Source organism: Hemitrygon akajei, chromosome 30 (genome assembly GCF_048418815.1).
Source record: "Hemitrygon akajei chromosome 30, sHemAka1.3, whole genome shotgun sequence".
Taxonomy (NCBI): domain Eukaryota; kingdom Metazoa; phylum Chordata; class Chondrichthyes; order Myliobatiformes; family Dasyatidae; genus Hemitrygon; species Hemitrygon akajei.
The window spans coordinates 26,593,306-26,619,456 of NC_133153.1; the positions used below are offsets into that span (position 1 = coordinate 26,593,306).

The 26,151-nt window shown below is 39.4% G+C and overlaps 1 protein-coding gene across 7 annotated transcripts in view; it reads left to right on the forward strand.

Moving 5' to 3' along the window:
- sema6d (semaphorin 6D) overlaps positions 1–26,151 on the forward strand; it is a 364,739-nt gene that overhangs the window by 162,165 nt on the left and 176,423 nt on the right. For all 7 annotated transcript variants that reach the window (XM_073033162.1, XM_073033159.1, XM_073033166.1 and 4 more), the window contains one exon: positions 7,432–7,499. The gene's annotated coding sequence lies outside the window, so the exon portion shown is untranslated. The remainder of the gene's footprint in view (positions 1–7,431; positions 7,500–26,151) is intronic.

Consider the following 26,151-nt stretch of genomic DNA (forward strand, 5'->3'; position numbering starts at 1 on the left):
AGGAAGGGAAATGCAATGTTAGCATTCATTTCAAGAGGACTAGAATATAAAAGCAAGGATGTAATGTTGGGATTTTATAGAGCACTGTTGAGGCCTCACTTGGAGTATTGTGAGCAGTTTTGGACCCCTTCTGTTAGAAAGGATGTGCTGAAACTGGAGAGGGTTCAAAGGAGGTTCACAAAAATGATTCCAGGATTGAATGTCTTGTCGCATGAAGAGCGTATGATGCCTCTGGGCCTGTATTAGCTAGAATTCAGTAAAACGATAAGTGACCCCATTGAAACCTATCGAATGGTGAATGTCTTTGATAGAGTGGGTGTGGGAATGCTGTTTCCTATGGTGGGAGAGTCTAAGACCAGAGGACACAGCCTCAGAATAGAGGGGAGTCCTTTTAGAACGGAGATGAAGAGGAATTTCTTTAGCCAGAAAGTGGTGTAATCTGTGGAATTCTTTGCCACAGGCTGCTGTGGAGGTGAAGTCTTTATGTATATTTAAGGTAGAGGTTGACAGATTCATGATTGGTCAGAGCAAGAAGGGATATGGGGAGAAGGCAGGAGATTGGGGCTGAAGGGACAGCTTGGATCAGCCATGATGAAATGGCGGAGCAGGCTTGATGGCCTAATTCTGGTCCTATATCTTATGGTCTTATGATCAATCTAACACTTCCCTCCCCAAATACCTTCTGTTTTTCTTTCATCCATGTGCCTATACAAGAGTCTCTTTTATGTCTCTAATGTATCTGGCTTTACTACCACCTCTGGCAGCGTGTTCCATGCAACCACTATTCTCTCTGTTTAACAAAAAAAAAACTACAGCTGACATCGCCAATCACCTTTAAAGTATGTCCTCTCATTCTCACCATTTCTGCCCTGGGGAAAAAGGCACTAACTGTTTCAATGCCTCATCTCATCTTATAAACCTCTGTCAAGTCTCCTCTCATCATGCTTCGCTCCTACAAGAAAAGCCATAGCTCACTCATCAAGTTTGTATCTGTTTTCCTTGGAGTTTACAAAAACAAGGGTTCACTTAATTCAAACAAGAAAATTGTTACAAAATAAGAGCTTGATCATTTTAGACTGAGATGCATAGAATCTTCTTTCAGGAGACAGTATATCTCTAGAATTTTATGCCCCAGAGAATGGTGGAGGACTGATCATTATATATGTTTCAGGTGGAAATCTGAGATTATGTGCAAATCAAATACTTGGGAGTTATTGGGATCTGGCACAGAAGGGAATTTGAGACCATGATGATATTGAACGGTGGTACAGGCTTGAGATATATGGTGGCCTATTCCTGTTCCTAGTTTCTTATGTACTTGAGTACCCTTTATAATTGTACTGAATGTTCCTTATTCAAAACCTCTTCTTTCATCTGCATGTGTGATTTTTATGATTGGTGTACAAAGTCAGTGAGATCTTTTTGTACGTCACATTTCCCGGTGTCACTTTGTAAACAATACTCTACTTTTCCAAAAAAAAATAGGTAGCTTTACACTTACTCATGTTTTCTGCATCTGCAATTGATTGCTCACTTACTAACTTGTCTAAATCTTGAAGCCTTGTCTTGCCCTCCTGACAACTCTCAATCCATCCATTTTGTATCTTCAGTGAACTTTGAAGTATTGCATTTAGATTCCTCATCCAAATCATTGATATATAGTGAATATCTGGGATCGAAGCAGTGAACTGCACAGTGTAACACTGGTCGTCGCCTGCCTATCTGTCAACTAATGTTCAATTCTTGCTGGTACATTACCCCCAATCTTGTGTTCATTATACATTAACCTTTTATGAGGAGTTTTAAAATCCAAATAGACTAAGGCCAGTGGGTCCTCCCTTATCCACTCTACTCATTACGTCCTCAAAAAAAAGACTGCAGTAGGTTTGTTGAACACAGATTCTCTTCCATAAATCCGTATTGACCTTGTCTGATTCTGTTGACATTCTAAGATCCCTACTATCTTATCCTTGATAACACACTCTAGTCTGTTGGCTACCACTGATGTTAGGCTTACTACTCCATAGTTCACTATTTTCTCTCTCCCTCCTTATTAAACTAGTTGAAAATCCTGTTAATCTGAAATCAAAACCAGACCTATATGTGGATACTCTTCATCTAATGTCTTTAATCTTACAAAGATTATTACCGCAGTTATGTCCCAAGAAGTAATAAAGTGAAGGAACTAACGAAGCACGGGTGAGTGCTGACTGCAGGGGTTTTGAGACACTGGAGATAGAGAACGTGCTAGGAAGCTCAACTTTGGGTATAGCCCAAGGTTGAATGACTTTAGTTAGACCCCACTTGAAGTACTGTTTCAGTTCTGGTCACCTAATTACAGGAAGGATATGGATACTATAGAGAGAGTTCAGAGGAGATTTACAAAGATGTTGCCTGGATTGGAGAGCATGCCTTATGAGAATAGGTTGAGTGAACTTGGCCTTTTCTCCTTTGAATGACGGAAGATGAAAGTTGATAGAGGCATGGATCGTGTGGATAGCCAGAGGCTTTTTCCCAGAGCTGAAATGGCTATCATGAGGGGGCATAGTGTTAAGGTGTTTGGAAGTAGGTACAAGGGGGATGTCAGAGATAAGTATTTTTACACAGAGTGGTGGGTGCATGGAATACACTGCTGGCGAAGGTGGTAAAGGTGGATACAATAGGGTTTTGTAAGAGATTCTTAGAGCTTAGAAAAACAGAGGGCTATGTGGTAGGGAAATTCTAGGCAGTTTCTAGAATAGGTTACATGGTCAGCACAACATTGTGGGCTGAAGGGCCTGTAATGTGCTGTAGAATTCTATGTTTCTATAACTTGGCTCAGCTTTGATTCAGATATTTGCTCTAAGTATTGAATCTGTGGTCAGGACTGGAAAGATTTTCTGCAAAGCCATTTGATACTTAATAAACCTGAAGCTATGGATAAATTAATAACATGATGCTTACTCCAATTTGTAAAAATGAAGATCATACTGGAAGAGAAAATGCAAGAACTGACAACAGTTTACAAATTGTTCTATTTTTATACTTAATATAACTTTCTTTAAGCTTCAGTTTTATTAATAAATCTTGTCTTTCTTTGATCAGGTTACAAAATGTTAAATTGCCATGAACTCCCATGTTAAATTACCTCTTTTCCCTTGTTATAAATAATCAAAAAAATTGTAGTAATTCCAAATCAATTATTCAGCCTAAAAAATTTGGTGCCAAAGCGCGGTATCACTGACCGTGGAGGCAAGATAACCTGTAGGCACACATGTTTTGGTGAAGCAGTTCTCAGTAGTAGTTGTGGAATTCTGCACAATCTCTAAAGTCCTTTTTTTTTTAAATCGCTACAACACAAATTGTTCAAACCATTGAAACATTGTATGTGTCTCTCAATTTGCTAATGTATCATCTTTAGCATAAAAGGTTGGATATTCATCCCCCAACAGCAGCATTGTAGCATAGACACTAGCACAATACTTTACTGTGCCAGCTGAAACATCAGTGTCCAATTCCTGCTGCTGTTTGTAAGGAGTTTGTACATTCGCCCCGTGATCACGTGGGCTTCTTCCAGTTTCAATCACATTCCTATGTCCTTTTGATTTGTGTTTCTTTAACATATTGATGTCATAAGACAGGAGCAGAATTAGACCATTTGGCCCATGGTGTCTGCTCCACCATTCAATTATGGCTGTGTTATTTTCCCTTTCAAACTCATTCTTCTGCCTTTTCCCCATAACATTTGGCACCCTTACTAATTAAGTACCTATCAACTTCCCCTTTATATATGCCCTTTAAATATATCTGCTTTAAATATTGATAAATAGATGATGCATGAATCTAGGTATTTAAACAGATACTAGGGCTGGTGGGTGGTTTAAGATAGCAAATGCATTAACTAAGAAAGAAAGCATACTCTGGGGGTTGGGAAGGAAGTGATTTTAATGGAAGGTACCGCACGCTTTGATACCTTCCACAATGCAGACTTTTATTTCTGTTTTAGCTGGTAGAAAATCATTGTTTTTATCCACAGACTGTGCAGGCCCATCATTTATGTTGGTGATGCCCAAAATAGCCGTGTCAAATGCTCTTGTGAGTGTTTCCATTATTTCAATACGGATCAACATCCCTTTCATCGCTGAATGGTCATTCAGAGTTGTCGAACATTCAAACTACTCTGCGCTAGCTGAATACTAGCACTGGGATGTGAACGCTAGTGCCCAGGAGAAGAGAAATCTTGCTCAAGTTAATGAAGCATGTTATGCTCTCGTATGTCTCATAATAGACTTTTTAATTAAAAGTTTAAAAATAAATGTTGTATTTATTTTTAATTAAATTTAATTAATTAAATGATTTAATGGTAAATCTCTGCATTCAATAGTCTAGCTGCAATGTGCTTAGAAATTTACGTTGTTTATTTAGTTTACTGAGAAATACTGTGAAGTTTCTCCTTATTTATGTATTGCATTCTTAAAGGCACAAAGATATAAATCTTGACTACTGTAGTTTACTAAGGTGGTAGATCAAAACCCCTTGTTTTTGGTCCCCTAAGCTTTTTGTCTCATAACATTCACAAATTTCTACAGATATATACTGTGGAGAGCATTCTAACTGGCTGCATCACCGACTGGTATGGGGGGAGGGGTGGGGAGGGAGGTTTACTGCACAGGATCGAAGTAAGCTGCAGAGAGCTGTAAACTTAGTCACCTCCATCGTGGGCACTAGCCTCCATAGTATCCAGGACATCTTCAAGGAGCAATGCCTCAAAAAGACCCTCATCAACCAGGTCATGCCTTATTCCCATTGCTACCATCTATCAGGAGATACAGAAGCCTGAAGACACACACTCAGAGATTCAGGAACAGCTTCATCCCCTCTGCCATCAGATTTCTGAATGAACATTGAACCCATGAGCACTACCTCACTACATTTTTATTTTTTTTATTTATGTTTTTGCACTACTTATTCAACTTAACTATTTATATATATATATATTTACTGTAGTTCATGGTTTTGTTTCTATTATTATATATTGCATTGTACTGCCATTGCAAAGTCAACAAATTTCATGACATATGCCATTGATATTAAACCTGATTCTGATTCTGAAGTATTGTAGAGAGTGAGATAAAATGCCAAAGGGCCTCGGTCCAAAAAGTCAACTGACGCTGCCTGGCCTGCTGAGTTCCTCTAGCATTCTGTGTGTGTTGCTTGGATTTCCAGCATCTGCAGATTTCTCTTGTTTGAGATAAAACGCCTGTTGACTTGCTATTACTTACTTTGTATTACGACACATTCCCGATATAAATTAACATTGGCATGTTTTTGCTTTTCTTAAAAATGATACAGTTCAACTAGATTGCATACCCACTTCTTGTCAGGAAAACTATTGGGATCAATCTTACAATCTTACTCGATCTTTATTGGAGCCATGAAAGAGGGGCATAAGGCTGACCACAACCCTGTGCCCTGATCTCCGCATGAGGCAAAAAGAAATACAAGCGTATCTTTATTTAAATAAAGTTAAGTCACTGTGTTTGCTGACCAGGCAATTGTGATTGAGAATTTTGAAATAGAACATCCTTGTTTTGAAATAGAACATCCTTGTTTGTGAATAAAGCAGCTTTAAACTCAAACCACAATAGTGCAGCTGTACGGTTTGTTTAGATTTTAATTGGTACAATAGAGCTCTTGCATTTTGTGGTTGTAATTGCTATATGTTCCCTTTCTCCTGATGGGCTAATGTATTATTTGTAGTTGTTCTACAATTAACAAGACAAATCAAATTCATTTTAATTCATGTGATGGAGGAATAGTAATTGGAGCTAATCTGAAATTGGTAGCTGCCACAATCCCTTTCTTAGAGAATAAGCAGACTAGTTATGCTGCACATTCAACTGTAAATGCATTGATTCAAAACGTGGCGTGTCCTAAGAATGAAGTTGCCAGTGTCAAATTTAAGCATTTCAAGATCACCTGAGAGAAGTTAGCATTGATGTACTTATTCACAGATGCAGTTGACTTCAAGATCGCCTGAGGAAAGTTTACGTTATGTACCACTCCAGTTCTCGCAAAAGCACACTCCACAGAGAAAATGCTTGTTAAGTGCTAAAGCTGTTGGCTACGAGTATAGTTAAGGAGAAAGGTTTAGGTTAGGTCCTTCTGATTGAACAATAAGAGAGAAAGCAAAGGGATTTGGGTTAGAAACTCAAGAGATTAATTCATGCATCTGGTGCAGCCTCTTACATCAATAATAGACCATGAGAGAAAACAATACCCAAGGGACAAAAGTCGAAAGGAAATGCGCCATCCTTAGGGTCATAATTCAGTCTAAAACAAAGATTTAAACAATAACTCAAGATACTCTCACACGATATCCTGGGCAGTCTTTGTGAATTTTTCGAGTTTTCAATCCCAATTGGAGCACACTATAGGTCTTAAATTTAAAAAAACAGATTTACATTGGGACCTTTAAAATTAGAGAACTACTCAACATAATTAGGCTGATTCTTCATCACCTCATTAAGCACCGATAGAAGATTGTTTTGGGTGACTATACATGGAGATCAGTGTATTTTGAAACAGGAAATCCCAAAATTTTGAGGATTTATAAACAAATGAGATTAAATCAATTAAATCCATAGTAAATTTGCAAAAGCTTTATCACGTAATAAACAACACACACAAAATGCTGGAGGAAATCAGCAGGTCAGGCAGCATCTGTGGAAAAAAGTAGACTGTCAATGTTTCAGGATGAGACCCTTCATCAGGACCTAATGAAGGGTCTTGGCCTGAAACATCCATTGTTTACGCTTGCCATGGGCAAACCCCAGCCTGCTGAGTTCCTCTAGCATTTTGTGTGTGTTGCTTTGGATTTCCAGCTTCTGCACATTTCCTTGTGTTTTTTTTTATCAAGTAATAAGCTGTAGTTGCAGATAAAAACTTGAAAAAATGGAGAAATTATATTTATAGATTAAATTCTAAAACTTCCATTTACTTGCGTTCTCTGCAAGTTGTACATAAGACCTGCAGGTGCCAAGACAATTGTTGTTATAATCAAACATAATTTTTTACATTATACTTCTTTGAGCACAAGGAACCCAGTAGCATAATACTTAATATTTCTACAGCAGTGGGGAGATGCTGATTTTTCTCAACAAACAGAGACTTGAAGATGGAATTTTGTTCAAAAACCAAAGCACAAATACTGCCTTCATTAAGTAAGGCAAAGAGCTGTTGTACAGTAGAGCTAAAGCTACACATGACAACTGCAAGCAAATAGGCCAATTGTAATGTTCTTGGGCTTCCTTCCAGTTCTCCCAATGAGTCAGCCAGTGGTGGTGTTGAATTTATTGCAAAAATGTTATTATTGGAATGTAGAGATTGTGTCTTTTAGAAATCTGCTCTTGGTACTGCTTTATTGAAAATAGTCTATGTTGCTCCTTACAGGATTTCGTTAGCAATGTGAGCATTCTCAAGAAATATAATTGGGGCAGATTCCCAAACATCATAACAAGGTATGTACTTTAAGTTAGCATGTTCTGAGTTTTGTTAATTTCACTTCCAGTGAACAATTCACACTGATTTTAAGGTTGTAAGTGATGAGCAAAAATGACCTCATTCAAAATCTGTAAGTCAGAGTCCCTCAAAAGGGTCAATTCTGTTCATAAATATTTGAAACTTGAAGATTGAAGACTGTAAAAAATGTAGTTTAATCAGGCACCTTTTCGTGCAGTGTGTAAAATTTAAAAAATCAAATATTCAGTTGTTTATTATTTCTGTAATCACCAATATAAATAATTGAATGGTTTAGTTTTTCTAGACAAAGAATGCCAGTGTTCCATTTTCAACAGTTACTTAATTTTAAAATGTTGAAGTTGAACATTAAACAGCTTTTATAACCTATTCGTAGTTGACCTGTGGACCTGGTAGATAATTTGACGAGATGCTGCACATGAGGCTGTAAATAATATAAGAGCTCATGGACAGAAGATTGATTAACAGAAGGCAAAGATTGGGAACAAAAGTGCCTAGGTGGCACATGGCGCCTCATGATGCAAAGGTAGATGTTGAGGAAAGGGGAAGTCTGCAGAAGGAATTGGTCAGATTAAGAGAATAGGCAACAAAGTGGAATACAAAGTGTAGGGAATTGTATATTGTATTTCTCCCAAATTGCACTTTGGGAGAAGGAATAAAGGCATAGACTAAATGGGGAGCAAATTCAGAATTTAAAGGTGCAAAGGGACTTGGGTGCCCCTGTTCAGGATTCCCCACAGATTAACTTGCAGTTTGAGTGGTGGTAAGGAAGCCAAATACAAAGTTATCTTTCATTTCAAGAGGACTAGAATATAAAAGCAAAGAAGTAATGATGCAGTTTGGTAAGGCTTGTTCAGAATGCATTTGGAATATTGTGAGCGGTGTTGGGTCCTAGATCTAAGAAAGGATGTGCTGACATTAGATAGGCTGCAGGGGAAGCTTACAAGATAGGGTCAATGTACGATGAGCATTTGGTGGTCCTGGGTGGTTGCTGGAGTTTCTGAAGAGGAGGATTTCATTGAAACATACCAAATATTGAAAGGCTTAGATAGAATGAATATGGGGAGGTTGTTTATAATGAGTTTGTAGGGATGATTTTGGGGACAGGGATGTGGAGTAGTTAGAGGTCAGCCCTCTGCCTCGTGCTCCATGGTCCACGTTTAAGGTCATGCAACATGGACGGGTGATAAAAGACATTCACACTCCAGGCCTCTGCTCCGCACTGGATTGGAAGTATGGAAGTCAAAGCCTGATGACTGAATGCTGGATCAGCGGTGGAAAGAGTGAGGTGTTTCAGTCAAGCTCCTGGGTGTCAACGTCTTTGAAGATCTATTCTGGACTCAACATATTGATGCAATTACAAAGACGGCATGACAGACTAAATTTCATTAGGAAATCTGGAGACTTGGAATGTCACCAAAGACTCACAAATTTCTACAGATGTACCATGGGGAACATTCTAACTGGTTGCATCACTGGCTTGTAAGGAGAGGCCACTTCACAGGATCAGAAAAAGCTGCAGAAAGTTGTAAACTATGCCTGCTCCATCAAGGACACCTTCAAAAGGTAATGTGTCAAAAAGATGCCATTGATCTTCACACATTACCCAGGACATGCCCTTTTCTCATTGCTACTGTCATGGAGGAGGTACAGGAGCCTGAAGACGCACACTCAACATTTCTGAAATAGCTCCTTCTCTTTTGCCAGCAGATTTCTGAATGAACAATGAACACTATCTCGTACTTTTTTAATTGTCTTTTTGCAGTATTACTTAATTTTGTTTTATTATATGTGCATTATAATTTATGGATATTTTTATTATTGTGATGTATTGCTGTGTACTGTTGCCGCAAAACAACAAATTTCTTAACATATGCTTGCAATATTAAACTTGGTTCTGATTCTGATTTTGGAGGCTTGTTCTGAATTGAGTGTGGGTAGGTGGAAGGGAGGAAAGGGGTTTGTTTTGTTGCCTGTTGTGCTTTTTGGGGTTCTATCTTCTGCCAATGCTTTTGGGTTGCCCTCAGCATATCCCTTGGTTGTGTTAGTTGTTGATGCACAGGTCACGTTTCACTCAATTGTGTCAATGTATATATGATAAATGAGACTGAATCTTTAATCTGAATGGTGGGAGAATCTAGGACCAGAGGGCACAGCTTCAGGATACAAGGGCCTCCCTTTAGAACAGAGATAAAGAGGAATTTATTGAACTAGAGGATGGGGACTCTGTGAAAGTCATTGCCACTGACGTCTGTGCTGGCCAAGTCATTGTGTATGTTTAAAGCGGATGTTGATAGATTCTTGATTAGTTAGAGCATGAAAGGTTACGGTGAGAATGGAATAGAGATGGAATATAAATCAACCAAGATTGAATGGTGTAGCACAGAGGTCCCCAACCTTTTTTGCACCGTGGACTGGTTTAATATTCACAATATTCTTGCTCCAGCCGACAGGTGTGGGAGGTGTTAATCACGACCAAAATATAGGTGATAAGTCAACTAAATCACTTATAAGTGGCTAATACACTCAATTTCATTTCTAAAAGGGTTTATCTAATGAATTTAATATTAAACACACAGCGCATAATTTCCCCGTATGAACATATAAAATCATTGCAACACACCAATATTGCTGAATCAGTGGGAGCCCTGGGCTTGTTACCCTGCAACAGGACGTTCCCATCGAGGGGTGATGGGAGACAGCGATCCTCGAAGGGGGTTCCTTATGTCCAGTCTATTCTGCAATTTAGTTTTCATTGCATTCGTTGCAGAAAAGTCCGCTTCGCAGAGATATGATGTTGGAAATGGAAACAACATTTTCAGTGCTTTTGTGGCTATCTCAGGATATTCAGCCTTGACTTTGATCCAGAATGCCGGCAGAGATGTTATGTCAAACATACTTTTCAGCCCACCGTCATTTGCAAGCTCGAGGAGTTGATCTTCTTCCCACGCTGACATGGATGATACGTGGGTAATGACCTTGCGTGCGTTCAAGTTCAACAGTCGGCGTGACAGGGAATGTGGAAAGGTGCAGCTGACTCATATCATTTCATATCACCAAATCCTAGTGTTTCCTCGCGTCCCGGTAGCACATGCTTTGTGGCCCAGTGGTTGGGGGACCACTGGTGCAGCAGACTTGATGTGCTAAATGGCCTAATTCTTTTTCCATGTCTGATAGTTCATACTTCTGATGCAATTGTGAATTGTCATTCTGGTCAGATCCTCCAAAATTCTTCCATCTCCAATGATTCTTGCTCTCCCAGGACAACCTTAACTTCTTAATAAGTAGAGCCTCAAGTTTGAAATTCTCACCCTTGTATCCAAATCTTCTGGATTTTTGCCTTCCTTGCCTCAGGATTAACAATCCTCAAAGATATCTGCAGTCTTCCAATTACTGGCCTCGTAAACATTACCATATTTATTTGCTGCCCCATTGGTGACTTTGCTTTCTGCTGTGGAATTCCCTTCTTAGACTCTCTGATTTTTACTCTTTTTCTTCTTTTAAAATATTTCTTAAAATTCTACTTCTATGACCAGGCCTTTTGTAATTTTCTCTTGTATTCCTAAGTGGCTGAACATCAGATAGAAATTTGATGACGTACCATACAATGCCTTACCATACTAAAGTCACAATATAAATACAAATCTTTATTTAGTTATAGTGTTTTAATGTTTTCTTCCTGTTATTTCACTGATTCTCATTAACCCAATAAATAATTATCAGTTTTCATTAATGTTATAATCGTCATTTGAAACTTTGCTGTCTATTTAAGAATATTTTAGATAGAACTAAATTTTATCTGGCTTGCAATACAGAACTTAACAGAGCATTGAGACATAATAATTGAAGCGAAAAGCTACAGAAGCTGGAAAAACTGAAAATGCTGGAGGCCCTCAATGGGGAAACAGCATCAGTGGGGAGAGAAACTGAGTTAAATTTATGTTGAGGTCCCTTCATCAGAACTGGAAAAAGGGGTAAACAATGGTCAGTTTAATTTCAGAGAGTTGGGTGGTGGAATGAGAGAACAGAGGGAATGTCTGTGGTAGGATATGGACTACAGTTGTCAATGTAACCAAAAAAGTACAGTGGAGTCTGTTCCCCTGACTATTGAGTTTCCTGTCACTACAGCTGTTTTTGACGCTACCATTCTATACTGTGGATCAGAGCCAGTTGTGCCACACATCTGGCTGCTGATGCTGCTCGTCAAAAGCCTGTTTCTCACCCCAGCAGTATCCAAAATAATATACTTGTCACAGAGGGAAATGACCAAAAGAGGAATCTTGCACTTTGTTTATTTTGAGATACAGCGTGCTAACAGGCTCTTCCAGCCAAACAAGCCCAGATCACCCAATTACACCCGTGTGACCAATTAACTTACTAACCAGCATATCTTTGAGATGTGGGAGAAAACCTGAGCACCTGGAGGAAACCCAGGCAGTCAATGGGAGAAGACACGAATTCCTTACAGACAACGGCAGAAGTGAACTTGGGTTTCTGCCGCTGTAGTAGCTTTATGCTGACCACTATGTTTCTGTGCAGCCCCTGTCTTTGGCGTAACCACCTAACTGAAATTCCTGTCTGTCTTGCTCTCAGCATCACAGATACTTCTGACAGAGCCCCAACTGCAGCTCCAGCCACTCGATACAGTCAGGCAAGGATGCCAGAAGACTTTCTAATCTCTCACGTTCAGCAGATGACAGAGGAAAGTGAAACAGTGCTCCCATATCACCGCTTGGTGCCCTCACTGAAGCCTTGCCATATATACCTCCAGCATGACCCTGACCTCACGACAGCAACTCGGTATATAGCTGTTCCATTTTCCCATTGCCATGCCATTGACTTAGGGAAAAAGAGTGTAGTCGAAGAGGTTGCTCACTGTAAATGATGGCAGGGGACTAGCCAGGCTTACGTTTAAGGAAGAAGTGAAGGATTGTTAGTCTATACTGGCACTGGATGGAGCTGTGAAGGGATTTGATACTTATTGTTTGCAATGGGGAAAGAGGAAATTATATATTATAGTGGAAAGCATCAAAGGTGTCATGGATAAGTGGAAAGGGACTGCACAAGTGAGAAAGTATAGTTAAGGTAAGAGAAGTAAATTTTATTGGGCAAGAACTGGCCAATGGGGGAATGGGTCTGGGATTGAAAGGATGGGATTCTCATATTGATGCTCTCCCAAGAATATAATCATTGATTGGGGAAAAAAGCTTGAGGGGGTCATGGTACATTGGAAGATAAGAGGAGGTGGCATTCAGCCTCTGTGAAATTACAGACTGTTCACCAATCCCTTGAATAGCTAGTTGGTCGATAATGGTCCTTAGTGAGCAGGGTGGGGTAGGTTACAGCAAGAGTGATGTGAAAACCTGGGAAGGTTAATGTCAGCAGTAAATGGGCAAGAGGTTGTAAGTGTGGTCCATTTGGAATTCTGAAGATTGAAGGGGCAAAGAAATGGGCACAGATTGAAGTTGTGGAAAGTAAGTTCAGAACCTGGAACAAAGCTTAGAATTCATTTAGAAAGAAACAGAGGCTGACGAAGTTGAGGATCTCAGGTGAGGACTGATTGTTCAGAGTCAGAGAGGGAAAGATCAGGAGGAACAGTGAAATTGTAAAACGGGTTAGACCAGGAAAGGGATAGGGTCAAAATACAGTGAAGAGCATTTATGGAACTCACAAGCCTTTGAAATTTGAGATCTTTGTTATCTGAAAGAAGGGAGATAAACTTATTGTTGAAATACTAAATCTGGCAGAAAATGAAATGAAACTCTGGACTATGATGGTTACGACATAGATTAATTCAGTGCTGTTGTACATGGTGGGGGCGGGGGGTCCAGGAGAATGTATGTGCCAACACCTGACATTAAAGTGCATTTTAGATGCAGGTTAGAGAAGCAGTGATTAGAAAACTACTGAATTAAAGCATCCCTATGATTATCAGCGGATCCAAACTGTGTAAGTTCACACAGCGCCAGATATGTTTGTAAGGAAAGCGATGTGGCTGTAGAAGTGAGTTTCTTTCCCACGTTCTATTTGACCTACTTTGTACTTCCAACATTTTCTGTTTACAAGATATTTCTGTTTAAATAATCATAAGTCTTAATTTTTCTAATTCACTTATATGTATTTTACCCTTTATTTGTTGCAAAGCCAACACTTTCAATTTATTCCTTACAAATTGCAACTCTCAACATCATGGGCTTCACTAGAATCACACTTTTTGAGTCACAATTGATTGGCCCTGTGCAATTTAACAACAGAGCTTGTGCATTTTTCTGTGTTTCACTAACCTTTTTTCAGTTGTCTTTACTGAGGACCTCTACCCACTTCCACTCAGCAGGAAGTCAATCCCCAGTTGCTTGACTAAGTAACCAGTCTAGATGAAGGGTCTTGACCTTAAACCATTGATTCTCATTCCCCTCTACAAATAAATCCTGATGCACCAAGTTCCTCCAACATTCTGTGTGTTTCACCAGATTTCAACATTTGCAGTGCTTGGGGTCTGCTAGGGACTATAAAAGTTTCTTTGCTTTTTCATTGGTCAAGTGTGTGGACATGATCTAAAATAAAGGGATGAATATCATTGAAAACAAAGTTATGCTTTAACAAGGTTAAGCTAATTTAGTTTGTACCTGAAGTAATCACTTTTCATGTTCTCTGGGAAGGTGACATGAAAATGGGTAAATCTCAGAATATTGAAATTCTATACAGACGTTTAGACATCTATTTGAGCAAGTATATAATTTTCCAAATTTTTAAAATGTCTGTCCTCAATTACATAAAAAGTTACTACATTGTTCTTCACCTGCATTTCACAATACTTCTCAAACAATTTAAAGTGCACGATGTAGTGCAACACAAATATTCGTTGGTCTAAACAGTTACTTTCTCTATGTGTGGTTTTAACTACTTGTTTGAAAATGTTACTCCAGCCTGTTATCACAGAATTCCTTCTTAAAATGGCTAATGGCTCCTACATCTCTACAAACTACTTCCACACATGACTTGCGATTTTAATGAGTGATGGCTAGAATTTATCTAGTGCTTGTTGAACCCAAGTATCCTAGCCCATAGCTGCTGATATACAGTGCCAGACCTATGCAAATTATGGGGTGTGTGAATGCTAAATTAGCAATAAGCTCACAGAGGTATTTATTTTGGAGCATCACCTCCAGGTTGCATGACCGTCTGCTATGGTGGGGATGGGGGTTTTACTGCACAGGATTGAAGTAAACTGCAGAGTTGTAAACTTAATCAGCTCCATCATGAGCACTATCCTCTGTAGTATCCAGGACATGTTCAAGGAGCAATGCCTCAAAAACAAGACATCTATCATTAAAGTCGCCCATCACCCACATCATGCCTTACTCTCATTGCTACCGTCAGGAAGGAGGTGCAGAAGTATAAAGGCACAAACTCAACAATTTCGGAACAGCTTCTTCTCCTCTGCCATCCGATTTATGAATGGACTTTGAACCCGTGAACACTACCTCAGTACCTTTTTATTTCTATTTTTGCACTACTTATATATATATATACTGTAATTGACAGGTTTTTTTCTATTATTACGTATTGCATTGTACTGTTGCCACCAAGTCAACAAATTTCATGACATATGCCACTGATATTAAACCTGATTCTAATTCTGATTCTGATTTGGAGTAGTGTGATTGAAAGGGATTGGAGAATCAGAATCAGGTTTATTATCACCAGCATGTGACATGAAATTTGATAACTTAGTAGCACCAGTTCAAAAGCAACACATAATATAGAAGAGAAAAAAATGAAATAATGATAATAATAAATAAGTAAATCTTATTCAGTATACTTTATGCAGTATATGTTTATTAAATAGATTAAAAATCATGCAAAAAGCAAATACTATATACTTTTTTAAAAGTGAGGTAGTGTCCAAGGGTTCAATGTCTATCTAGGAATGGGATGGCAGAGGGGAAGAAGCTGTTCTTGAATTGTTGAGTGTGTGCCTTCAGGCTTCTGTACCTCCTACCTGATGGTAACAGTGAAAAAAAGGCATGTCCTGGGTGCTGGGGGTCCTTAATAATGGACGCTGCCTTTCTGAGACACTGCTCCTTGAAGATGTCCTGGTACTTTGTAGGCTGGTACCCAGGATGGAGCTGACTAAATTTACAACCCTCTGCAGCTTCTTTCAGTCCTGTGCAGTAACCCCACCCCCCCCCCCCCCCCCATACCAAAAAGTGATGCAGCCTGTCAGAATGCTCTCCATGGTACATCTATAGACGTTTTTGAGTGTATTTGTTGATGTACAAAATCTCTTCAAACTCCTAATAAAGTATAGCCACTGTTTTGCCTTCTTTATAACTGCATCAATATGTTGAGGTTAGGTTAAATCCTCAGAGATCTTGACACCCAGGAACTTGAAACTACTCACTCTCTCCACTTCTGATCCCTCTATGAGGATTGGTATGTGTTCCTTCGTCTTACCCTTCCTGAAGTTCACAATCAGCTCTTCCGTCTTACTGATGTGGAGTGCCAGGTTGTTGCTGCAGCACCACTGCACTAGTTGGCATATCTCACTCCTGTACGCCCTCTCGTCACCACCTGAGATTCTACCAACAATAGTTTTCTCTATAGTCAGCAAATTTATAGAAGGGGTGATTCTGGCTATCCCTTTTGAAGTCTACCATCTATTGCTTATTTTTATATGTCCCAACAAAGGGCCATAGTGTAAGCTCCATGAATTAATATCCTGGGAAACTCATAAATGTGCCAATGAAAGCTAGAAAACTAAGTGATTCCAGTATTTAGATAATGATGACCAAAGAAATAGCAAAATCATTTCAGAGTGCATATAAAATTTAATTCCCTCTTAACTTAATTCTCAAGTTACATTGAAATTTTTTATTGCATTTATAATAAGATCTGTACAACATCACCGTGACCTATTTGTGCCAATGGCCAGAATTAAAATGAGCTGTTAAGGCTGCTATTAGTTGCATGTTGCTGCTGATGTATGTATTCTGTTAGTTTCTGCATGCTGTAATTGATTTTGTGATGGATAGGGCTTTTTACCCCCAAGAACTGATCTATTATGGTTTAAGTAATTTGTGAAATGCTGTTTATACAATATTGACACTTAGTTTTAATGTTGCTGAGGTGTGTTGTATATGGAATTTTCTTCCAGAGGTGATTTACTATTGTGCAAAACCATGTGCCATGACTGAATGATCCTTTCTTCACTTGCAAGTTAAATCAGCAGTTCTAGATTTTTACAGGGAATGGGTTCCTTAGGAACCACCTTCAGTGCCACAAGAATTGAGGATATATGGATTTCAGTGTCATGTCAACGAACTTGAAGGGAAGATTTGTCTTTCTGTCTCTAACAGAAACTATCTCTCTCTCTATCGCATGTGTGCGCACACACACCCACACAAACCCTCCCTCTCTCACTCACAGAATCCCTCACTCTCCCTCTCTCTCTCACACCCTTTCCCCAGCATGAGCCCCTCGTATGTAGGTGCAGTGGTGCTAGAAAGTTTGTGAACCCTGTACAATTTTTCTCTATTTCTGCATAAATATAACCTAAAATTTGATTTGATCTTCACATGTCCTAAAACTAGTTCAAAAGAACCCAATTGAATAAATAACACATAAAACATTATACTTGTTCATTTATTTATTGGGAAAAAAGATCCAATATTACATGTATTTGTTGGAAAAAGTATGTGAACCTTTGCTTACAGTAACAGGTGTGATCCCCTTGTGCAGCAATAGCTTCAACCAAACCTTTCCAGTAATCAGTTGATCAGTTCTGCTCATTGGCTTGGAAGAATTTTTAGCCGTTCCTCCTTACAAAACTGCTTCAACTCTGGGATGTTGGTGGGCTTCCTTGCAAGAACTGCTTTCTTCAGGTCCTTCCACAACATTTCTATAGGATTAAGGTCAGAACTTTGACTCGGCCATTCCAAATCATGAATTTTCTTTTTTTTAAACCATTCTGTTGTTGATTTACTCTTGTCTTTCAGATCATTGTCTTATTGCATTATTCAACTTCTTTTAAGCTTCAAATGATGGACTGCTACCCTGACATACTCCTGTAAAATGTCTAGATCCAATTTTGAATTAATTGTTCCCTCAATAATTTCAAGCTGTCCAGGTTCTGAGGCAGCAAAGCAGCCCCAGATTATGATGCTCCTTCCACCATGCTTCACAGTTGGGAAGAGGTTTTGGTGTTAGTGTACAGTGCCCTTTTTCCTCCAAGCATTTTTCCTGCCAAAAAGTTAAACTTTTTTCTCATCTGTCCATAGAACATTGTCCCAGAAGCATTGTGGAACAACCAGGTGGTCTTTTGAAAACTTGAGACATGCAGCAATTTTTTTTTGGAGGGCAATGGTTTTCTCCACAGTGTCCTTCCTTGAACACCATTGCTGTTCAGTATTTTTCTTATAGTGGACACATGAACAGAGAGTTTAGCAAGCTCTCGAGATTTCTGCAGGTATTTTGCCATTTACCCTTGGGTTCTTTTTCACTTCTTTCAGGATTGCCCCTTTTGCTCTTGGTGTGATCTTTGCAGGATGCCCATTCCTAGGGAGAGTAGCAACTGTACTGAGTTTCCTCCATTTGTAGACAATTTCTCTTACTGTGGACTGATGAACACTCAGGTCTTTAGAAATGCTCTTGTAGCCTTTTTCAACTTCATGCATCTCTACAATTCTTCCAAGGTCCTCTGAAAGTTGTTTTGATCAAAGCATGGTACACATAAACAGATCTTTGTTGAGAAGAGCAGGCTCTGTCAGTAACCTGACTTTGTGTGTCTTTTTTATAGGGCAGGGCACCTCTGCAACCCACACCTCCAATCTCATCTCATTGACTGCAACACCTGACTCCAAATAGCTTTTGTACCCTGGAGGTTCACATACATTTTCCAACAAATACATGTATTTATGGATCATTTTTCTCAATAAAAATTGAATAAGTGTAATGTTTTTTGTGTCATTTGCTTAATTGAGTTCTCTTTATCTAGTTTTAGGACTGTTGTGAAGATCTGATCAAATTTAGGTCATATGCAGAAATAGAGAAAATTCTACAGGGCTCACAAACTTTTGAGTACCACTGCAAGAGGTGGAATCTAGGGAAGTCAATAGAATGAATGGAGAACTGGATTGGCATAGAAGACCTTCTACTGTATGTAAATGCATTGTGGTTTGGTATGGAGTTAGCTCAGAACATCACAGAAACCATCTGCCCCTTCATGGACTCTGTTTATTCTTCTTGCTCCCTCAGTAAAGCAGCCAGCATAATAAAGGACCCCTCTCACCCTGGGCATTCTCTCTTCTCCCTTGCCCCATAGGGCAGAACATACAAAAGCCTGAAAGCAGATGCACCATGCTCAAGGACAGCTTCTACCCTGCTATTATAAGACTGTTGAATGGTTCCCTACTATGGCAGGATGGACTCTTGACCTCACAATCTACCTCTTTGTGATCCTGCACCTAACTGCCTATCTGCACTGCACTTTATCGGTAGTTGTCCCACTTTATTTTGCATTCTGTTATTGTTTTATTTTGTTCTATCAATATACAATATAATTATTTGATCTGTATGAACAGTGTGCAAAGAAGCTTTTCATTTTTTGTACAATATGTGACAATAAAAATCAATTCCAACTCCTCTAGGTGTAGGAACAGTGTAAATGGGTCATTGACAGTTGGTGAAGGGCTTAATTCTGGCAAGGACAAGAGCAGCAGACACATGGAAACATCACCACCCTCTTGAGTCACACGTCATCATGGTTGCCAGGTTTAAATGTCTATCAGCACAGTGGGTGTTCCAGAAAGAATGCTGTTATTCAACAAAGTGGCTCACCATCACCTTCTCAAGTGTTATCAGGGAGAGAGAGAGAGAGTAAATGCTGTCCTCAGTGATACTGTAATGCTGAAAACAAATTTTAAAAGAAATTGGTACACATGAGATTGTGCAGATGCTGGAAATCCTGTCCAGCACAAACAACTCAGCAGGCCAGGGCAGCATCTTTGGAGGGAAATGAACAATCAATGTTTTGGGCTGAGACTGTTAAACCTTACTTCTAATTATTACCCATTACCCAATGCAAGAACTCACAGTACTATGGATGATAAAGCAACAGTTTTTTATTAGTAGCTCACTACTAGAGAGAGCCCTCCTTAGGCCCTGAGGTCTCTCTACCAAAGCACAGAGATACAGAGTTTTTATACCATTTTTGTTACGTACGCAGGAAACAATTTTTTTAGCTACCCCCATAGCCACATGCCCAGCAACAGTGGTATTTTGAGACAAAAGTCACTTAATCACCTTAAAAGGCAGTCAAATTCAGACAACCGGGACAATGTCCGCAATGAGATAATTCCTCATTTTTCAACCGTCGTTCCGCATATTTGGAGACAAAATATAATTAGATTACCACATCCTGACACCTGCAGGTGAGACAAGGATTGAGAGTTCGTATCGAACCTTTGTCTAACTTAGATGTGTTACAATTTTTAGAACTAGCTTACGAGACAAAGACCACTTAGCTCAATTCTTACGAAACCATGTAGCAGGAGGTGTGAGACAGATGAACAGAACTCAGTTTTCAAAACATAACATCTGCAAGTTTGTCAGTCTGAAAGCAGCATAGGCAGATTACTCAGAACAGAGCAAACAGAAGTCTGCAGCAATTTAACCCATTTTACAAGAGTCCGAAAATCATTTCCCAACCCTTTAACCCTTTAACATCTCAAGACCCTTCATCAGGACTAATGTATTACCAGTGGTGATAGTGAGCAAAGATTATGGGCTCACATCCCTCCTCAAATTGAACTTAGAGAGTGGTGAATCTGTGGAATTCTCTGCCACAGGAAACAGTTGAGGCCGGTTCATTGGCTATATTTATGAGGAAGTTAGATATGACCCTTGTGGCTAAAGGGATCAGGGGGTATGGAGAGAAAGCAGGTACAGGGTTCTGAGTTGGATGATCAGCCATGATCATACTGAATGGCGGTGCAGGCTCGAAGGGCCAAATGGCCTACTCCTGCACCTATTTTCTTTGTTTCTATGTTAAACACAAGTGATTCTGCAGATGCTGGCAATCTTGAGCAACACACATAAAATGCTGGGGACACACCGCAGGTCAGGCAGCATCTGTAGAAATGAATAAACAGTTGATGTTTCAGATTGAGGCCCTTCATCAGGATCCAATGAAGGGTCTTGGGTTGAATTGTTTATTCCCAAATAGAAATTGGCTGGAACAGTATTCAACCATTGGATTGAATGTTTTTGTTGTTAGAAGAACTGAACAATACAGCAGAGCCTGATTTCCATCCAATGACCACATATGGGTGGCAGATGCAGGGAAATCAAGCTATGACACCCACACTTGAATAGACTACTAGAGTGCACCATCTGGGAAGAATGGTTACTTAAGCAAAAAACAAGATAAATACCAGTACCCTTGGAGCTACTTGGCAGCTTTAGCCAGTGCACTGAAGAAAACATATTGCCTTTATTTTATAAAAGACATATATCTCCATAAGCAATATCAATGTTCAGCAGGCAATAGATCAGATCACTGGGAACCCGTCACAAAAGACTTAGGAAAGATTTACAAAATTGAAAAATCAGCTCAACAGAAGCAAAAAAGTACTGAGCTGTTAAGTTGCAGTACTTCCAAAAAAAATGCCCTGTATAAGAACATCATTCACAGTTAGCCAATCTAACAATGACACCAACTCCTTGTCAAGGTTGGCTATTGAATCTAGTAAGTGATAAATGAATGTTTGCTGCGTTATGAAAGTCAAGCATAAATATTATTGCAATCTTTCTAAAACCTCCTTAAATATCCATGCCAATAAGATATGAAACTTAAGATATCCCACACAAAAAAAATGTGCAACTCAATACATTATGCTCAAGCTAAACAAATTGAATAGGTCCTTAGGTCCATCTTGCCCTAGATACATAAGAGTGCAGAATCTAAAGTCACATGCATACCTAGTATAGATTATATTAGTTTAGTGAATGGAGCCTTCACTACAGGGACAAGATTAAAAGGGACATTTTGACCCATAAATCCAACCTGGAAGTGATGAGATGCATTACAGAGGAGGAGTAGGTAGTGACCTTATTAATTGCTTATCCCCAGGTCACGTAAACCTTTGACCCTTGGAGCAAAATGGCGACGGCCTTTGTGACACCACTTAAGCGAAGGTTAAATGTTGTTTTCTTTTCTGCCATTCCATCAGAATAGTGTATGGGATAGCTAAGGTCTTTACAATATAGGAAACTTGTTTTAAAAGTCACCATGCAATTTCATGACTCTTTTTATCAGTGAGAAAAAAAATGCAGCTATCATCTCAATTTCCTTGCTTGTTGTTGATGCTATAATTCATATCAGACACCACTAACATAATTCACCGGTATTCCTTTTCTTGCACAAGCCAACTTACTAACCTCATGTTCTCTAAAATAATGTACAGAATGGACCACTGTTCTCTTCCTTCATTTGGCATTTTAATTAAATCAGATGGACTCTTAACTAAAATGGATTAGAATAATCAGATTTATCACATTCTGACAGCATGTCTAGATGCTTACCAGCCAAATGATTTTTATAACCAAGTTTACCAGCCATGTCTGGAGACTGTCTTTGCTGGAACATAGACTCAGCATTGCATTGTTCCAACTTTGGCTCCATCCTGAGAGTCCAGAATTATTTTTTGCTGTTCTTTCTGCTCATTAAATGAGAAAAGAGATGAGCATTCAATTATCCCTTTACTTCTGAAACTAAAGGTAAAATGAATAGCATAGTAATATAGTGGTTAGCACAATGCTTTACAGTATAAGCAACCTGGGTTCAATTCCCACCGCTGCCTGTAAAGAGTTTGCACACTTTCCTCGTGACCACGTGCGTTTCCTCCGGGTGCTCTGCTTTCCTCCCATGTTCCAAAGATGAATTGGTTGATAGGTTAATTGGTCTGTGTAAATTGTCCTGTGATTAGGTTAGGGTTAAATCAAGGGTTGTTGAACGGTGTAGCTCAAAGGGTCAGAAGGGCTTATTCCGCACTGTATCTCAATCATTTTTAATTTCAGGCAGTCACATTGATAGTTCTTTTTAATCTTTGGCTGAACTAGCTTAGAATTGTGCAACTAAATGCCTTTCCACAACTTTGAGCCTTTCCATCACCATCAAGATGCTTTATAGCTAATTATGTCCTTTTAAAGTGTCATTACCATTGTAAACATGTAGCCAATTTCCATAAGCAAATGATGGTCTCATAATCTGTTTCAGCAATGCTGAAGGGCAGAAAAATGTTGGCCAAGATAGAATTAAAATCAGATATCGATGAACAACTGAAGAGAGAGAGAGAGAATCAGATATATTCCTTTTTTATGTATTGGACTGTACTGCAATTTTCAGCTGTTTTGCAGTAACACTACAGGGCAATACATAAAAAATTACTTTTAAATTATAATAAGAAATGTTAAAAATTAATAGTGCAAAGAGAGAACAAAATAGTGAGGCTTTTCTGAAATCTGATGGTGGAGGGGAAGAAGCTTTTCCTAATATGTTAAGCTTGTGCCTTTAGGTTCCAGTACCTTCTCCTTGATGGTAGGAATGAAAAGAGGGCATGCCCTGGATAGTGAGGGTCTTTCCAGGTGGATGCCACCTTCTTGAGGAATCACCTTTTGAAGAAAGTGGGGAAGCTAGTGCCCATGATGAAGCTGGCAGTGTTTTCCAATCCGTGCATTGACATCTCCATACCAGGTGATGGTGCAACCAGTCAGAATGCTTTCCACAGTACATCTGTAGAAATTTGCTAGCGTTTTTGGTCATATACCAAACCTCCTCAGATTCTTAATGAAATATAGCTGCTGGTGTGCTTTTTAATTGTATCAATATGTTGGGCCCAGGATAGGCCTTCAGAGTTGATGACACCCAAGAACTTGAAACTGCTCATACTTAATATTGCTGATCCCTCGGTGAGTACTAGTGTGTGTTTTCCCTACTTCCCCTTCCTGAAGTCCACAATCAATTCCATGGTCTCATTGATATTGAGTCTGAAGTTGTGAGAAAACTCGACTACTGAATCTACCTAACTGCTATTCACTTCCCAGTCACCATCTGAGGTTTTGCCAAGACAGCTGTGTCATTGGCAAATTTATAGGTGGTGTCTGAGCTGTGCCTAGCCACATGGTAATCAGTGTAGTGAGTAGTACAGCGGGCTAAGCATGCATCCTTGAGGTGTGCCTGCTTTGATTATCAATGAGGAGGAGATATTATTTCAAATCTGCACTGACTGTAGTCTCCCAATGGGGAAGTCAAGGATCTGGTTGTAAAGGGAAGTACAGAGATTCAGATTTTGAAGCTTGTTTTTTGAATTGAATTGACTTGATTACTTATATGCTTCATATACATGAGAAGTAAAAATCTTTACGCTACGTCTCCATCTAAATGTGCTAAATGTCTAAAATGTCTAAATATCTAATATCTAAATGTCCATCTAAATGTGTTCCAACCCTAGATGGATTTCCGCCCCCAGCGGCCATCTTTATTCTATGCAAATTTCTTTGTGGTGGTGGTGATGTGACTCTAACAGTCTTTTTATGAGTCTGAGACAGAAATTGTAATTGTTAAATATTTTATTATAGTCAATAAAATATATAGTCATTTATAATAAATATTATGTACAACAGGATAGTCAATATAACATAGAAATACAGTTGTGTCAGCATGAATTAAGCAGCCTGATGGCCTGGTGGAAGAAGCTGTCCTGGAGCCTGTTGGTCCTGGCTTTGTACTTCAGGGAGCGTGAAGCGCAGAAACAAATATCACTGTGATGATTCTATGCTCTAGTATCAATTGTTTGGTGACAATAAAGTATAATGAAGTAATGAAGTTTATGCTGCGGTACCATTTCCTGGATGGTAGCAGCTGGAACAGTTTCTGGTTGGGGTGACTCGGGTCCCCAATGATCCTTCAGGTCCTTTTTACACAGCTGTCTTTGTAAATGTCCTGAAGTATGGGAAATTCACATCTACAGATGTGCTGGGCAACCTGCACCACTCTCTGCAGAGGCCTGCGATTGAGGGAAGTACAGTTCTCATACCAGGCAGTGATGCAGCCAGTCAGGCTGCTCTCAATTGTGTCCCTATGGAAAGTTCTTAGGATTTGGGTGCCTACACCAAACTTCTTCAACTGTCTGAAGTGAAAGAAGCGCTGTTGTATCTTTTTCACTACACAGCCAATATGTACAGACCATGTCAGATCCTCAGTGATGTTTATGCTGAGGAACTTAAAGCAGTTCACCCTCTCAACCCCAGATCCATTGGTGTCTATAGGGGTTAGCCTGTCTCCATTCCTCCTGTAGTCCACAACCAGCTCCTTTGTTTTTGTGACATTGAGGGAGAACTTGTTTTTTTGGCACCACTGTGCCAGGGTGATGACTTCCTCTCTGTAGGCTGCCTCATTATTACTTGAGATTAGGCCAATCAGTGTAGTGTTGTCAGCAAATTTGATTAGTACTTGAGACTATGATAGTGTTAAACACTGAGCTGTCACTAATAAACAGCAGGCTGACATAGGCACTGCTGTTGTCCAGGTGGTCCAAGGCTGAGTGGAGAGCCAGTGAGACTGCATCCACTGTAAACCTGTTGTGGCAGTTGGCAATTGCATCAGTGCCAGGTCCTTACTCAAGCAGGAGTTAAATCTAGCCATGACAAAACTCCAAAGCACAAAGTAGATGTGAGTGCTACAGGGCACTAGTCATTGAGACAACTCACCCTGCTCTTCTTGGGCATCGGTATGGTTGATGCACTTTTGAAGCAGTTGGGAACCTCTGAATGCAGCAGAGATTGAAGATGTACTTGAACACTAGCCATTTGCTTAGCAAAGGTTTTCAGTGCCCTACCAGGTACATCATCAGGGCCTGTTGTCTTGCAAGGGTTCATGCTCTTGAAAGATGTTCTGACGTTGGACTCTCAGACAGAGATCACAGAGTCAACAGATGCTGCAGAGAATCACACAGCTATAGTTTTATTCTCTCTTTCAAAGTGTGCATAGAAGATGTGAAGCTTCACAACCATTTATGATGTTAGGTTTCATAATGTCATTGTAAGTTGTGTCTCTACTCTTCAGATTAGTGACTTAATATCTCCTATCTAGTTGAGAATTCAACCAATCAACCCCTCTTTTTACGTGAGAGGACACCACCTCTGACAGAGCAGCAGATCCCCAGTAATGTGCTGGTATTTCATCTGAAGTATATTTATGCTCTGGCTTCTGGAACAATATTTGAATTCACATTTTGATTCAGAAAGAAGAGTTCCACCAACTGAGCGGTGGTAGACAAACAGGCTGATATGTGTTTACCAAGAAGCCCCACGCAGCAGAGATCACTTCACAAAAATACCAGTCTTGCCGCTGTTTCTGCCTCAGTGTCTAGTTTGTTTATTTTCTGTTCCATGATTCTTAGCTTACATCTTCTAAATTGTTAGTTTGAATATTTAGCTTGGATTAAACAACCTTCAATTCAGCAACAAAGCAGAGAAGGTCAATATTTTTCTAAATTTCAAAATGTTATTAGAAAAGTAAATGTAAATGTGTAGAGGTCTAATAACAGTGGAAACAGTAGTGGAGCATTTGTT